The sequence below is a fragment of the Oryzias latipes genome, chromosome 17 (genome assembly GCF_002234675.1).
Source record: "Oryzias latipes chromosome 17, ASM223467v1".
NCBI lineage: Eukaryota > Metazoa > Chordata > Actinopteri > Beloniformes > Adrianichthyidae > Oryzias > Oryzias latipes.
The window spans coordinates 7,245,600-7,260,691 of NC_019875.2; the positions used below are offsets into that span (position 1 = coordinate 7,245,600).

The 15,092-nt window shown below is 40.3% G+C and overlaps 1 protein-coding gene and 8 non-coding genes across 12 annotated transcripts in view; 8 read left to right on the forward strand and 1 right to left on the reverse strand.

The window, feature by feature from the left end:
• pfkp (phosphofructokinase, platelet) overlaps window positions 1-15,092 on the reverse strand; it is a 105,471-nt gene that overhangs the window by 44,316 nt on the left and 46,063 nt on the right. The window lies entirely within an intron of this gene.
• trnat-ugu lies at window positions 4,525-4,601 on the forward strand. Its single transcript has one exon. It is a non-coding gene; the product is annotated as a tRNA-Thr (tRNA).
• On the forward strand, window positions 7,862-7,951 carry trnar-ucu. Its single transcript is given in 2 exon segments — window positions 7,862-7,898; window positions 7,916-7,951. It is a non-coding gene; the product is annotated as a tRNA-Arg (tRNA).
• On the forward strand, window positions 9,201-9,290 carry trnar-ucu. The gene is given in 2 exon segments: window positions 9,201-9,237; window positions 9,255-9,290. It is a non-coding gene; the product is annotated as a tRNA-Arg (tRNA).
• On the forward strand, window positions 9,871-9,947 carry trnat-ugu. The gene has a single exon. It is a non-coding gene; the product is annotated as a tRNA-Thr (tRNA).
• Window positions 10,528-10,617, forward strand: trnas-gcu. The gene is given in 2 exon segments: window positions 10,528-10,564; window positions 10,582-10,617. It is a non-coding gene; the product is annotated as a tRNA-Ser (tRNA).
• trnar-ucu lies at window positions 11,197-11,286 on the forward strand. Its single transcript is given in 2 exon segments — window positions 11,197-11,233; window positions 11,251-11,286. It is a non-coding gene; the product is annotated as a tRNA-Arg (tRNA).
• On the forward strand, window positions 11,867-11,956 carry trnar-ucu. Its single transcript is given in 2 exon segments — window positions 11,867-11,903; window positions 11,921-11,956. It is a non-coding gene; the product is annotated as a tRNA-Arg (tRNA).
• Window positions 13,854-13,943, forward strand: trnar-ucu. Its single transcript is given in 2 exon segments — window positions 13,854-13,890; window positions 13,908-13,943. It is a non-coding gene; the product is annotated as a tRNA-Arg (tRNA).

The following is a 15,092-nucleotide window of genomic DNA, read 5'->3' on the forward strand; positions in this document are numbered from 1 at the left end:
GGACACAATGCTACTAGCTATTTGGAATCCAGTACAGATTATTCACCCACACCTAGAATCGTGAACATATAAAGCCAACTCTTTGTAACAGCAGCTTTAACAGTATTTTTAACCCTTGCGCTATCCTATGACCCCACCCTCACATTGACGTAATATCCCTACCATGACAAAGTTAGATAAAGGTGAAGAGGATTTCATGTAATCCATGGACACCAGTGACAATCACAATTCGTTGAAGAAAAAAGGTTTAGCACACCGTCTTGTGGGGTATAAATGACCCAACTCCCAATGTTAAAGAGCCAAGGATAGCACAAGGGATGAGGAAGTATGGACACTATGACGTCTTACACTTCTCAATTCGACATTTATTACAGCAAGGAGTTGTTGGCTTTTGATCTCAATGGGAACACAATGTTTGAGATATACTCATTAAATTTACAATATTGCAGTTCATGTCTGTGTGTTCGGCTTGATAAGGGAGATTTGTTGACTACCAGTTTTGTGGGCCCTGTGGCGCAATGGATAGCGCATTGGACTTCTAGGTGGATCTTGTAGGTCATTCAAAGGTTGTGGGTTCAAGTCCCACCAGGGTCAGCTTTTACAAAATATTAGACATTTCAAACAACTACATTAACTCCATGTAAAATACTACATAAATAGGTATCAGTTGGACACAATACTACTAGCTATTTGGAATCCAGGACAGATTATTCACCCACGCCTGGAATCGTGAACATATAAAGCCAACTCTTTGTAACAGCAGATTTGACAGTGTTTTTAACACTTGTGCTATCCTATGACCCCACCCTCACATTGACGTAATATCCCTACCATGACAAAGTTAGATAAAGGTGAAGAGGATTTCATGTAATCCATGGACACCAGTGACAATCACAATTCGTTGAAGAAAAAAGGTTTAGCACACCGTCTTGTGGGGTATAGATGACCCAACTCCCAATGTTAAAGAGCCAAGGATAGCACAAGGGATGAGGAAGTATGGAAACTATGATGTCTTACACTTCTCAATTCGACATTTATTACAGCCAGGAGTTGTTGGCTTTTAATCTCAATGGGAACACAATGTTTGAGATATACTCATTAAATTTACAATATTGCAGTTCATGTCTGTGTGTTCGGCTTGATAAGGGAAATTTGTTGATTTAACAGTTTTGTGGGCCCTGTGGCGCAATGGATAGCCCATTGGACCTCTAGGTGGATCTTGTAGGTCATTCAAAGGTTGTGGGTTCAAGTCCCACCAGGGTCAGCTTTTACAAAATATTAGACATTTCAAACAACTACATTAACTCCATGTAAAATACTACATAAATAGGTATCAGTTGGACACAATGCTACTAGCTATTTGGAATCCAGGACAGATTATTCACCCACGCCTGGAACCGTGAACATATAAAGCCAACTCTTTGTAACAGCAGCTTTGACAGTATTTCTAACCCTTGTGCTTTCCTATGACCCCACCCTTACATTGACGTAATATCCCTACCATGACAAAGTTAGATAAAGGTGAAGAGGATTTCATGTAATCCATGGACACCAGTGACAATCACAATTCGTTGAAGTAAAAAGGTTTAGCACACCGTCTTGTGGGGTATAGATGTCCCAACTCCCAATGTTAAAGATCCAAGGATAGCACAAGGGATGAGGAAGTATGGACACTATGACGTCTTACACTTCTCAATTCGACATTTATTACAGCCAGGAGTTGTTGGCTTTTGATCTCAATGGGAACACAATGTTTGAGATATACTCATTAAATCTACAACATTGCAGTTCATGTCTGTGTGTTCGGCATGATAAGGGAAATTTGTTGATTTACCAGTTTTGTGGGCCCTGTGGCGCAATGGATAGCGCATTGGACTTCTAGGTGGATCTTGTAGGGCATTCAAAGGTTGTGGGTTCAAGTCCCACCAGGGTCAGCTTTTACAAAATATTAGACATTTCAAACAACTACATTAACTCCATGTCAAATACTACATAAATAGGTATCAGTTGGACACAATGCTACTAGCTATTTGGAATCCAGTACAGATTATTCACCCACCCATAAAATCGTGAACATATAAAGCCAACTCTTTGTAACAGCAGATTTAAGAGTATTTTTAACCCTTGTGCCATCCTATGACCCCACCCCCACATTGACGTAATAATCCTACCATGACAAAGTTAGATAAAGGTGAAGAGGATTTCATGTAATCCATGGACACCAGTGACAATCACAATTCGTTGAAGAAAAAAGGTTTAGCACACCGTCTTGTGGGGTATAGATGACCCAACTCCCAATGTTAAAGAGCCAAGGATAGCACAAGGGATGAGGAAGTATGGACACTATGACGTCTTACACTTCTCAATTCGACATTTATTACAGCGAGGAGATGTTGGCTTTTGATCTCAATGGGAACACAATGTTTGAAATATACTCATTAAATCTACAATATTGCAGTTCATGTCTGTGTGTTTGGCTTAATAAGGGAGATTTGTTGATTAACCAGTTTTGTGGGCCCTGTGGCGCAATGGATAGCGCATTGGACTTCTAGGTGGATCTTGTAGGTCATTCAAAGGTTGTGGGTTCAAGTCCCACCAGGGTCAGCTTTTACAAAATATTAGACATTTCAAACAACTACATTAACTCCATGTAAAATACTACATAAATAGGTATCAGTTGGACACAATGCTACTAGCTATTTGGAATCCAGGACAGATTATTCACCCACGCCTGGAACCGTGAACATATAAAGCCAACTCTTTGTAACAGCAGCTTTGACAGTATTTCTAACCCTTGTGCTTTCCTATGACCCCACCCTTACATTGACGTAATATCCCTACCATGACAAAGTTGGATAAAGGTGAAGAGGATTTCATGTAATCCATGGACACCAGTGACAATCACAATTCGTTGAAGAAAAAAGGTTTAGCACACCGTCTTGTGGGGTATAGATGACCCAACTCCCAATGTTAAAGAGCCAAGGATAGCACAAGGGATGAGGAAGTATGGAAACTATGATGTCTTACACTTCTCAATTCGACATTTATTACAGCCAGGAGTTGTTGGCTTTTGATCTCAATGGGAACACAATGTTTGAAATATACTCATTAAATCTACAATATTGCAGTTCATGTCTGTGTGTTTGGCTTGATAAGGGAGATTTGTTGATTAACCAGTTTTGTGGGCCCTGTGGCGCAATGGATAGCGCATTGGACTTCTAGGTGGATCTTGTAGGTCATTCAAAGGTTGTGGGTTCAAGTCCCACCAGGGTCACCTTTTACAAAATATTAGACATTTCAAACAACTACATTAACTCCATGTAAAATACTACATAAATAGGTATCAGTTGGACACAATGCTACTAGCTATTTGGAATCCAGGACAGATTATTCACCCACGCCTGGAACCGTGAACATATAAAGCCAACTCTTTGTAACAGCAGCTTTGACAGTATTTCTAACCCTTGTGCTTTCCTATGACCCCACCCTTACATTGACGTAATATCCCTACCATGACAAAGTTGGATAAAGGTGAAGAGGATTTCATGTAATCCATGGACACCAGTGACAATCACAATTCGTTGAAGAAAAAAGGTTTAGCACACCGTCTTGTGGGGTATAGATGACCCAACACCCAATGTTAAAGAGCCAAGGATAGCACAAGGGATGAGGAAGTATGGACACTATGATGTCTTACACTTCTCAATTCGACATTTATTACAGCCAGGAGTTGTTGGCTTTTGATCTCAATGGGAACACAATGTTTGAGATATACTCATTAAATCTACAATATTGCAGTTCATGTCTGTGTGTTCGGCTTGATAAGGGAGATTTGTTGATTTACCAGTTTTGTGGGCCCTGTGGCGCGATGGATAGCGCATTGGACTTCTAGGTGGATCTTGTAGGTCATTCAAAGGTTGTGGGTTCAAGCCCCACAAGGGTCAGCTTTTACAAAATATTAGAGATTTCAAACAACTAAATTAACTCCATGTCAAAAACTACTTAAATAGGTGTCAGTTGGACACAATGCTACTAGCTATTTGGAATCCAGGACAGATTATTCACCCACGCCTGGAACCGTGAACATATAAAGCCAACTCTTTGTAACAGCAGCTTTGACAGTATTTTTAACCCTTGTGCTTTCCTATGACCCCACCCTTACATTGACGTAATATCCCTACCATGACAAAGTTGGATAAAGGTGAAGAGGATTTCATGTAATCCATGGACACCAGTGACAATCACAATTCGTTGAAGTAAAAAGGTTTAGCACACCGTCTTGTGGGGTATAGATGACCCAACTCCCAATGTTAAAGAGCCAAGGATAGCACAAGGGATGAGGAAGTATGGACACTATGACGTCTTACACTTCTCAATTCGACATTTATTACAGCGAGGAGATGTTGGCTTTTGATCTCAATGGGAACACAATGTTTGAAATATACTCATTAAATCTACAATATTGCAGTTCATGTCTGTGTGTTTGGCTTGATAAGGGAGATTTGTTGATTAACCAGTTTTGTGGGCCCTGTGGCGCAATGGATAGCGCATTGGACTTGTAGGTCATTCAAAGGTTGTGGGTTCAAGTCCCACCAGGGTCAGCTTTTACAAAATATTAGACATTTCAAACAACTACATTAACTCCATGTAAAATACTACATAAATAGGTATCAGTTGGACACAATGCTACTAGCTATTTGGAATCCAGGACAGATTATTCACCCACGCCTGGAACCGTGAACATATAAAGCCAACTCTTTGTAACAGCAGCTTTGACAGTATTTCTAACCCTTGTGCTTTCCTATGACCCCACCCTTACATTGACGTAATATCCCTACCATGACAAAGTTAGATAAAGGTGAAGAGGATTTCATGTAATCCATGGACACCAGTGACAATCACAATTCGTTGAAGAAAAAAGGTTTAGCACACCGTCTTGTGGGGTATAGATGTCCCAACTCCCAATGTTAAAGATCCAAGGATAGCACAAGGGATGAGGAAGTATGGACACTATGACGTCTTACACTTCTCAATTCGACATTTATTACAGCCAGGAGTTGTTGGCTTTTGATCTCAATGGGAACACAATGTTTGAGATATACTCATTAAATCTACAACATTGCAGTTCATGTCTGTGTGTTCGGCATGATAAGGGAAATTTGTTGATTTACCAGTTTTGTGGGCCCTGTGGCGCAATGGATAGCGCATTGGACTTCTAGGTGGATCTTGTAGGGCATTCAAAGGTTGTGGGTTCAAGTCCCACCAGGGTCAGCTTTTACAAAATATTAGACATTTCAAACAACTACATTAACTCCATGTCAAATACTACATAAATAGGTATCAGTTGGACACAATGCTACTAGCTATTTGGAATCCAGTACAGATTATTCACCCACCCCTAAAATCGTGAACATATAAAGCCAACTCTTTGTAACAGCAGATTTAAGAGTATTTTTAACCCTTGTGCCATCCTATGACCCCACCCCCACATTGACGTAATAATCCTACCATGACAAAGTTAGATAAAGGTGAAGAGGATTTCATGTAATCCATGGACACCAGTGACAATCACAATTCGTTGAAGAAAAAAGGTTTAGCACACCGTCTTGTGGGGTATAGATGACCCAACTCCCAATGTTAAAGAGCCAAGGATAGCACAAGGGATGAGGAAGTATGGACACTATGACGTCTTACACTTCTCAATTCGACATTTATTACAGCGAGGAGATGTTGGCTTTTGATCTCAATGGGAACACAATGTTTGAAATATACTCATTAAATCTACAATATTGCAGTTCATGTCTGTGTGTTTGGCTTAATAAGGGAGATTTGTTGATTAACCAGTTTTGTGGGCCCTGTGGCGCAATGGATAGCGCATTGGACTTCTAGGTGGATCTTGTAGGTCATTCAAAGGTTGTGGGTTCAAGTCCCACCAGGGTCAGCTTTTACAAAATATTAGACATTTCAAACAACTACATTAACTCCATGTAAAATACTACATAAATAGGTATCAGTTGGACACAATGCTACTAGCTATTTGGAATCCAGGACAGATTATTCACCCACGCCTGGAACCGTGAACATATAAAGCCAACTCTTTGTAACAGCAGCTTTGACAGTATTTCTAACCCTTGTGCTTTCCTATGACCCCACCCTTACATTGACGTAATATCCCTACCATGACAAAGTTGGATAAAGGTGAAGAGGATTTCATGTAATCCATGGACACCAGTGACAATCACAATTCGTTGAAGAAAAAAGGTTTAGCACACCGTCTTGTGGGGTATAGATGACCCAACTCCCAATGTTAAAGAGCCAAGGATAGCACAAGGGATGAGGAAGTATGGAAACTATGATGTCTTACACTTCTCAATTCGACATTTATTACAGCCAGGAGTTGTTGGCTTTTGATCTCAATGGGAACACAATGTTTGAAATATACTCATTAAATCTACAATATTGCAGTTCATGTCTGTGTGTTTGGCTTGATAAGGGAGATTTGTTGATTAACCAGTTTTGTGGGCCCTGTGGCGCAATGGATAGCGCATTGGACTTCTAGGTGGATCTTGTAGGTCATTCAAAGGTTGTGGGTTCAAGTCCCACCAGGGTCACCTTTTACAAAATATTAGACATTTCAAACAACTACATTAACTCCATGTAAAATACTACATAAATAGGTATCAGTTGGACACAATGCTACTAGCTATTTGGAATCCAGGACAGATTATTCACCCACGCCTGGAACCGTGAACATATAAAGCCAACTCTTTGTAACAGCAGCTTTGACAGTATTTCTAACCCTTGTGCTTTCCTATGACCCCACCCTTACATTGACGTAATATCCCTACCATGACAAAGTTGGATAAAGGTGAAGAGGATTTCATGTAATCCATGGACACCAGTGACAATCACAATTCGTTGAAGAAAAAAGGTTTAGCACACCGTCTTGTGGGGTATAGATGACCCAACACCCAATGTTAAAGAGCCAAGGATAGCACAAGGGATGAGGAAGTATGGACACTATGATGTCTTACACTTCTCAATTCGACATTTATTACAGCCAGGAGTTGTTGGCTTTTGATCTCAATGGGAACACAATGTTTGAGATATACTCATTAAATCTACAATATTGCAGTTCATGTCTGTGTGTTCGGCTTGATAAGGGAGATTTGTTGATTTACCAGTTTTGTGGGCCCTGTGGCGCGATGGATAGCGCATTGGACTTCTAGGTGGATCTTGTAGGTCATTCAAAGGTTGTGGGTTCAAGCCCCACGAGGGTCAGCTTTTACAAAATATTAGAGATTTCAAACAACTAAATTAACTCCATGTCAAAAACTACTTAAATAGGTGTCAGTTGGACACAATGCTACTAGCTATTTGGAATCCAGGACAGATTATTCACCCACGCCTTGAACCGTGAACATATAAAGCCAACTCTTTGTAACAGCAGCTTTGACAGTATTTTTAACCCTTGTGCTTTCCTATGACCCCACCCTTACATTGACGTAATATCCCTACCATGACAAAGTTGGATAAAGGTGAAGAGGATTTCATGTAATCCATGGACACCAGTGACAATCACAATTCGTTGAAGTAAAAAGGTTTAGCACACCGTCTTGTGGGGTATAGATGACCCAACTCCCAATGTTAAAGAGCCAAGGATAGCACAAGGGATGAGGAAGTATGGACACTATGACGTCTTACACTTCTCAATTCGACATTTATTACAGCGAGGAGATGTTGGCTTTTGATCTCAATGGGAACACAATGTTTGAAATATACTCATTAAATCTACAATATTGCAGTTCATGTCTGTGTGTTTTGCTTGATAAGGGAGATTTGTTGATTAACCAGTTTTGTGGGCCCTGTGGCGCAATGGATAGCGCATTGGACTTCTAGGTGGATCTTGTAGGTCATTCAAAGGTTGTGGGTTCAAGTCCCACCAGGGTCAGCTTTTACAAAATATTAGACATTTCAAACAACTACATTGACTCCATGTAAAATACTACATAAATAGGTATCAGTTGGACACAATGCTACTAGCTATTTGGAATCCAGGACAGATTATTCACCCACGCCTGGAACCGTGAACATATAAAGCCAACTCTTTGTAACAGCAGCTTTGACAGTATTTCTAACCCTTGTGCTTTCCTATGACCCCACCCTTACATTGACGTAATATCCCTACCATGACAAAGTTAGATAAAGGTGAAGAGGATTTCATGTAATCCATGGACACCAGTGACAATCACAATTCGTTGAAGAAAAAAGGTTTAGCACACCGTCTTGTGGGGTATAATTGACCCAACTCCCAATGTTAAAGAGCCAAGGATAGCACAAGGGATGAGGAAGTATGGAAACTATGATGTCTTACACTTCTCAATTCGACATTTATTACAGCCAGGAGTTGTTGGCTTTTGATCTCAATGGGAACACAATGTTTGAGATATACTCATTAAATCTACAATATTGCAGTTCATGTCTGTGTGTTCGGCTTGATAAGGGAGATTTGTTGATTTACCAGTTTTGTGGGCCCTGTGGCGCAATGGATAGCGCATTGGACTTCTAGGTGGATCTTGTAGGTCATTCAAATGTTGTGGGTTCAAGCCCCACAAGGGTCAGCTTTTAAAAAATATTAGAGATTTCAAACAACTAAATTAACTCCATGTCAAAATCTACTTAAATAGGTGTCAGTTGGACACAATGCTACTAGCTATATGAAGTCCAGGACAGATTATTCACCCACGCCTGGAATCGTGAACATATAAAGCCAACTCTTTGTAACAGCAGCTTTAACAGTATTTTTAACCCTTGTGCTATCCTATGACCCCACCCTTACATTGATGTAATATCCCTACCATGACAAAGTTGGATAAAGGTGAAGAGGATTTCATGTAATCCATGGACACCAGTGACAATCACAATTCGTTGAAGAAAAAAGGTTTAGCACACCGTCTTGTGGGGTATAGATGACCCAACTCCCAATGTTAAAGAGCCAAGGATAGCACAAGGGATGAGGAAGTATGGACACTATGACGTCTTACACTTCTCAATTCGACATTTATTACAGCAAGGAGTTGTTGGCTTTTGTTCTCAATGGGAACACAATGTTTGAGATATACTCATTAAATCTACAATATTGCAGTTCATGTCTGTGTGTTCGGCTTGATAAGGGAGATTTGTTGACTACCAGTTTTGTGGGCCCTGTGGCGCAATGGATAGCGCATTGGACTTCTAGGTGGATCTTGTAGGTCATTCAAAGGTTGTGGGTTCAAGTCCCACCAGGGTCACCTTTTACAAAATATTAGACATTTCAAACAACTACATTAACTCCATGTCAAAAACTACTTAAATAGGTGTCAGTTGGACACAATGCTACTAGCTATTTGGAATCCAGGACAGATTATTCACCCACGCCTGGAACCGTGAACATATAAAGCCAACTCTTTGTAACAGCAGCTTTGACAGTATTTTTAACCCTTGTGCTTTCCTATGACCCCACCCTTACATTGACGTAATATCCCTACCATGACAAAGTTGGATAAAGGTGAAGAGGATTTCATGTAATCCATGGACACCAGTGACAATCACAATTCGTTGAAGTAAAAAGGTTTAGCACACCGTCTTGTGGGGTATAGATGACCCAACTCCCAATGTTAAAGAGCCAAGGATAGCACAAGGGATGAGGAAGTATGGACACTATGACGTCTTACACTTCTCAATTCGACATTTATTACAGCGAGGAGATGTTGGCTTTTGATCTCAATGGGAACACAATGTTTGAAATATACTCATTAAATCTACAATATTGCAGTTCATGTCTGTGTGTTTGGCTTGATAAGGGAGATTTGTTGATTAACCAGTTTTGTGGGCCCTGTGGCGCAATGGATAGCGCATTGGACTTGTAGGTCATTCAAAGGTTGTGGGTTCAAGTCCCACCAGGGTCAGCTTTTACAAAATATTAGACATTTCAAACAACTACATTAACTCCATGTAAAATACTACATAAATAGGTATCAGTTGGACACAATGCTACTAGCTATTTGGAATCCAGGACAGATTATTCACCCACGCCTGGAACCGTGAACATATAAAGCCAACTCTTTGTAACAGCAGCTTTGACAGTATTTCTAACCCTTGTGCTTTCCTATGACCCCACCCTTACATTGACGTAATATCCCTACCATGACAAAGTTAGATAAAGGTGAAGAGGATTTCATGTAATCCATGGACACCAGTGACAATCACAATTCGTTGAAGAAAAAAGGTTTAGCACACCGTCTTGTGGGGTATAGATGACCCAACACCCAATGTTAAAGAGCCAAGGATAGCACAAGGGATGAGGAAGTATGGACACTATGATGTCTTACACTTCTCAATTCGACATTTATTACAGCCAGGAGTTGTTGGCTTTTGATCTCAATGGGAACACAATGTTTGAGATATACTCATTAAATCTACAATATTGCAGTTCATGTCTGTGTGTTCGGCTTGATAAGGGAGATTTGTTGATTTACCAGTTTTGTGGGCTCTGTGGCGCGATGGATAGCGCATTGGACTGCTAGGTGGATCTTGTAGGGCATTCAAAGGTTGTGGGTTCAAGTCCCACCAGGGTCAGCTTTTACAAAATATTAGACATTTCAAACAACTAAATTAACTCCATGTCAAAAACTACTTAAATAGGTGTCAGTTGGACACAATGCTACTAGCTATTTGGAATCCAGGACAGATTATTCACCCACGCCTTGAACCGTGAACATATAAAGCCAACTCTTTGTAACAGCAGCTTTGACAGTATTTTTAACCCTTGTGCTTTCCTATGACCCCACCCTTACATTGACGTAATATCCCTACCATGACAAAGTTGGATAAAGGTGAAGAGGATTTCATGTAATCCATGGACACCAGTGACAATCACAATTCGTTGAAGTAAAAAGGTTTAGCACACCGTCTTGTGGGGTATAGATGACCCAACTCCCAATGTTAAAGAGCCAAGGATAGCACAAGGGATGAGGAAGTATGGACACTATGACGTCTTACACTTCTCAATTCGACATTTATTACAGCGAGGAGATGTTGGCTTTTGATCTCAATGGGAACACAATGTTTGAAATATACTCATTAAATCTACAATATTGCAGTTCATGTCTGTGTGTTTGCTTGATAAGGGAGATTTGTTGATTAACCAGTTTTGTGGGCCCTGTGGCGCAATGGATAGCGCATTGGACTTCTAGGTGGATCTTGTAGGTCATTCAAAGGTTGTGGGTTCAAGTCCCACCAGGGTCAGCTTTTACAAAATATTAGACATTTCAAACAACTACATTGACTCCATGTAAAATACTACATAAATAGGTATCAGTTGGACACAATGCTACTAGCTATTTGGAATCCAGGACAGATTATTCACCCACGCCTGGAACCGTGAACATATAAAGCCAACTCTTTGTAACAGCAGCTTTGACAGTATTTCTAACCCTTGTGCTTTCCTATGACCCCACCCTTACATTGACGTAATATCCCTACCATGACAAAGTTAGATAAAGGTGAAGAGGATTTCATGTAATCCATGGACACCAGTGACAATCACAATTCGTTGAAGAAAAAAGGTTTAGCACACCGTCTTGTGGGGTATAATTGACCCAACTCCCAATGTTAAAGAGCCAAGGATAGCACAAGGGATGAGGAAGTATGGAAACTATGATGTCTTACACTTCTCAATTCGACATTTATTACAGCCAGGAGTTGTTGGCTTTTGATCTCAATGGGAACACAATGTTTGAGATATACTCATTAAATCTACAATATTGCAGTTCATGTCTGTGTGTTCGGCTTGATAAGGGAGATTTGTTGATTTAACAGTTTTGTGGGCCCTGTGGCGCAATGGATAGCGCATTGGACTTCTAGGTGGATCTTGTAGGTCATTCAAAGGTTGTGGGTTCAAGTCCCACCAGGGTCACCTTTTACAAAATATTAGACATTTCAAACAACTACATTAACTCCATGTAAAATACTACATAAATAGGTATCAGTTGGACACAATGCTACTAGCTATTTGGAATCCAGGACAGATTATTCACCCACGCCTGGAATCGGTGAACTTATAAAGCCAACTCTTTGTAACAGCAGATTTGACAGTGTTTTTAACACTTGCGCTATCCTATGACCCCACCCTCACATTGACGTAATATCCCTACCATGACAAAGTTAGATAAAGGTGAAGAGGATTTCATGTAATCCATGGACACCAGTGACAATCACAATTCGTTGAAGAAAAAAGGTTTAGCACACCGTCTTGTGGGGTATAGATGACCCAACTCCCAATGTTAAAGAGCCAAGGATTAGCACAAGGGATGAGGAAGTATGGAAACTATGACGTCTTACACTTCTCAATTCGACATTTATTACAGCAAGGAGTTGTTGACTTTTGATCTCAATGGGAACACAATGTTTGAGATATACTCATTAAATTTACAATATTGCAGTTCATGTCTGTGTGTTCGGCTTGATAAGGGAAATTTTGTTGATTTAACAGTTTTGTGGGCCCTGTGGCGCAACGGATAGCGCATTGGACTTCTAGGTGGATCTTGTAGGTCATTCAAAGGTTGTGGGTTCAAGTCCCACCAGGGTCAGCTTTTTACAAAATATTAGACATTTAAAACAACTACATTAACTCCATGTCAAAAGCTACTTAAATAGGTGTCAGTTGGACACAATGCCACTAGCTATTTGGAATCCAGTACAGATTATTCACCCACGCCTAGAATCGTGAACATATAAAGCCAACTCTTTGTAACAGCAGATTTAAGAGTATTTTTAACCCTTGTGCCATCCTATGACCCCACCCCCACATTGACGTAATAATCCTACCATGACAAAGTTAGATAAAGGTGAAGAGGATTTCATGTAATCCATGGACACCAGTGACAATCACAATTCGTTGAAGAAAAAAGGTTTAGCACACCGTCTTGTGGGGTATAGATGTCCCAACTCCCAATGTTAAAGATCCAAGGATAGCACAAGGGATGAGGAAGTATGGACACTATGACGTCTTACACTTCTCAATTCGACATTTATTACAGCGAGGAGTGTTGGCTTTTGATCTCAATGGGAACACAATGTTTGAATATACTCATTAAATCTACAATATTGCAGTTCATGTCTGTGTGTTCGGCTGATAAGGGAGATTTGTTGATTAACCAGTTTTGTGGCCCTGTGGCGCAATGGATAGCGCATTGGACTTCTAGGTGGATCTTGTAGGTCATTCAAAGTTGTGGGTTCAAGTCCCAAGGGTCAGCTTTTACAAAATATTAGACATTTCAAACACTACATTACTCCATGTCAAATACTACATAAATAGGTATCAGTTGGACACAATGCTACTAGCTATTTGGAATCCAGACAGATTATTCACCCACCCTGAACGTGAACATATAAAGCCAACTCTTTGTAACAGCAGACTTTAGAGTATTTTAACCCTTGTGCTCCTATGACCCCACCCTTACATTGACGTAATAATCCTACCATGACAAGTTGATAAAGGTGAAGAGGATTTCATGTAATCCATGGACACCAGTGACAATCACAATTCGTTGAAGAAAAAAGGTTTAGCAACCGTCTTGTGGGGTATAGATGACCAACTCCCAATGTTAAAGAGCAAGGATAGCACAAGGGATGAGGAAGTATGGACACTATGACGTCTTACACTTCTCAATTCGACATTTATTACAGCAGGAGTTGTTGGCTTTTGATCTCAATGGAACACATGTTTGAATATACTCATTAAATCTACAATATTGCAGTTCATGTCTGTGTGTTGGCTTGATAAGGGAGATTTGTTGATTACCAGTTTTGTGGGCCCTGTGGCGCAATGGATAGCGCATTGGACTTCTAGGTGGATCTTGTAGGTCATTCAAAGGTTGTGGGTTCAAGTCCCACCAGGGTCAGCTTTTACAAAATATTAGACATTTCAAACAACTACATTAACTCCATGTAAAATACTACATAAATAGGTTCAGTTGGACACAATGCTACTAGCTATTGGAATCCAGGCAGATTATTCACCCACGCCTGGAACGTGAACATATAAAGCCAACTCTTTGTAACAGCAGCTTTGACAGTATTTTAACCCTTGTGCTTTCCTATGACCCACCCTTACATTGATGTAATATCCCTACCATGACAAAGTTGGATAAAGGTGAAGAGGATTTCATGTAATCCATGGACACCAGTGACAATCACAATTCGTTGAAGAAAAAGGTTTAGCACACCGTCTTGTGGGGTATAGATGACCCAACTCCCAATGTTAAAGAGCCAAGGATAGCACAAGGGATGAGGAAGTATGGACACTATGAGTCTTACACTTCTCAATTCGACATTTATTACAGCAGGAGTTGTTGGCTTTTGATCTCAATGGGAACACAATGTTTGAGATATACTCATTAAATCTACAATATTGCAGTTCATGTCTGTGTGTTCGGCTTGATAAGGGAGATTTGTTGACTACCAGTTTTGTGGGCCTGTGGCGATGGATAGCGCATTGGACTTCTAGGTGGATCTTGTAGGTCATTCAAAGGTTGTGGGTTCAAGTCCACCAGGGTCACTTTTACAAAATATTAGACATTTCAAACAACTACATTAACTCCATGTAAAATACTACATAAATAGGTATCAGTTGGACACAATGCTACTAGCTATTTGGAATCCAGGACAGATTATTCACCCACGCCTTGAACGTGAACATATAAAGCAACTCTTTGTAACGCAGCTTTGACAGTATTTTTAACCCTTGTGCTTTCCTATGACCCCACCTTACATTGACGTAATATCCCTACCATGACAAAGTTGGATAAAGGTGAAGGGATTTCATGTAATCCATGGACACCAGTGACAATCACAATTCGTTGAAGTAAAAAGGTTTAGCACACCGTCTTGTGGGGTATAGATGACCCAACTCCCAATGTTAAAGAGCCAAGGATAGCAAAGGGATGAGGAATATGGACACTATGAGTCTTACACTTCTCAATTCGACATTTATTACAGCGAAGGAGATTGTTGGCTTTTGATCTCAATGGGAACACCAATTTTGAAATATA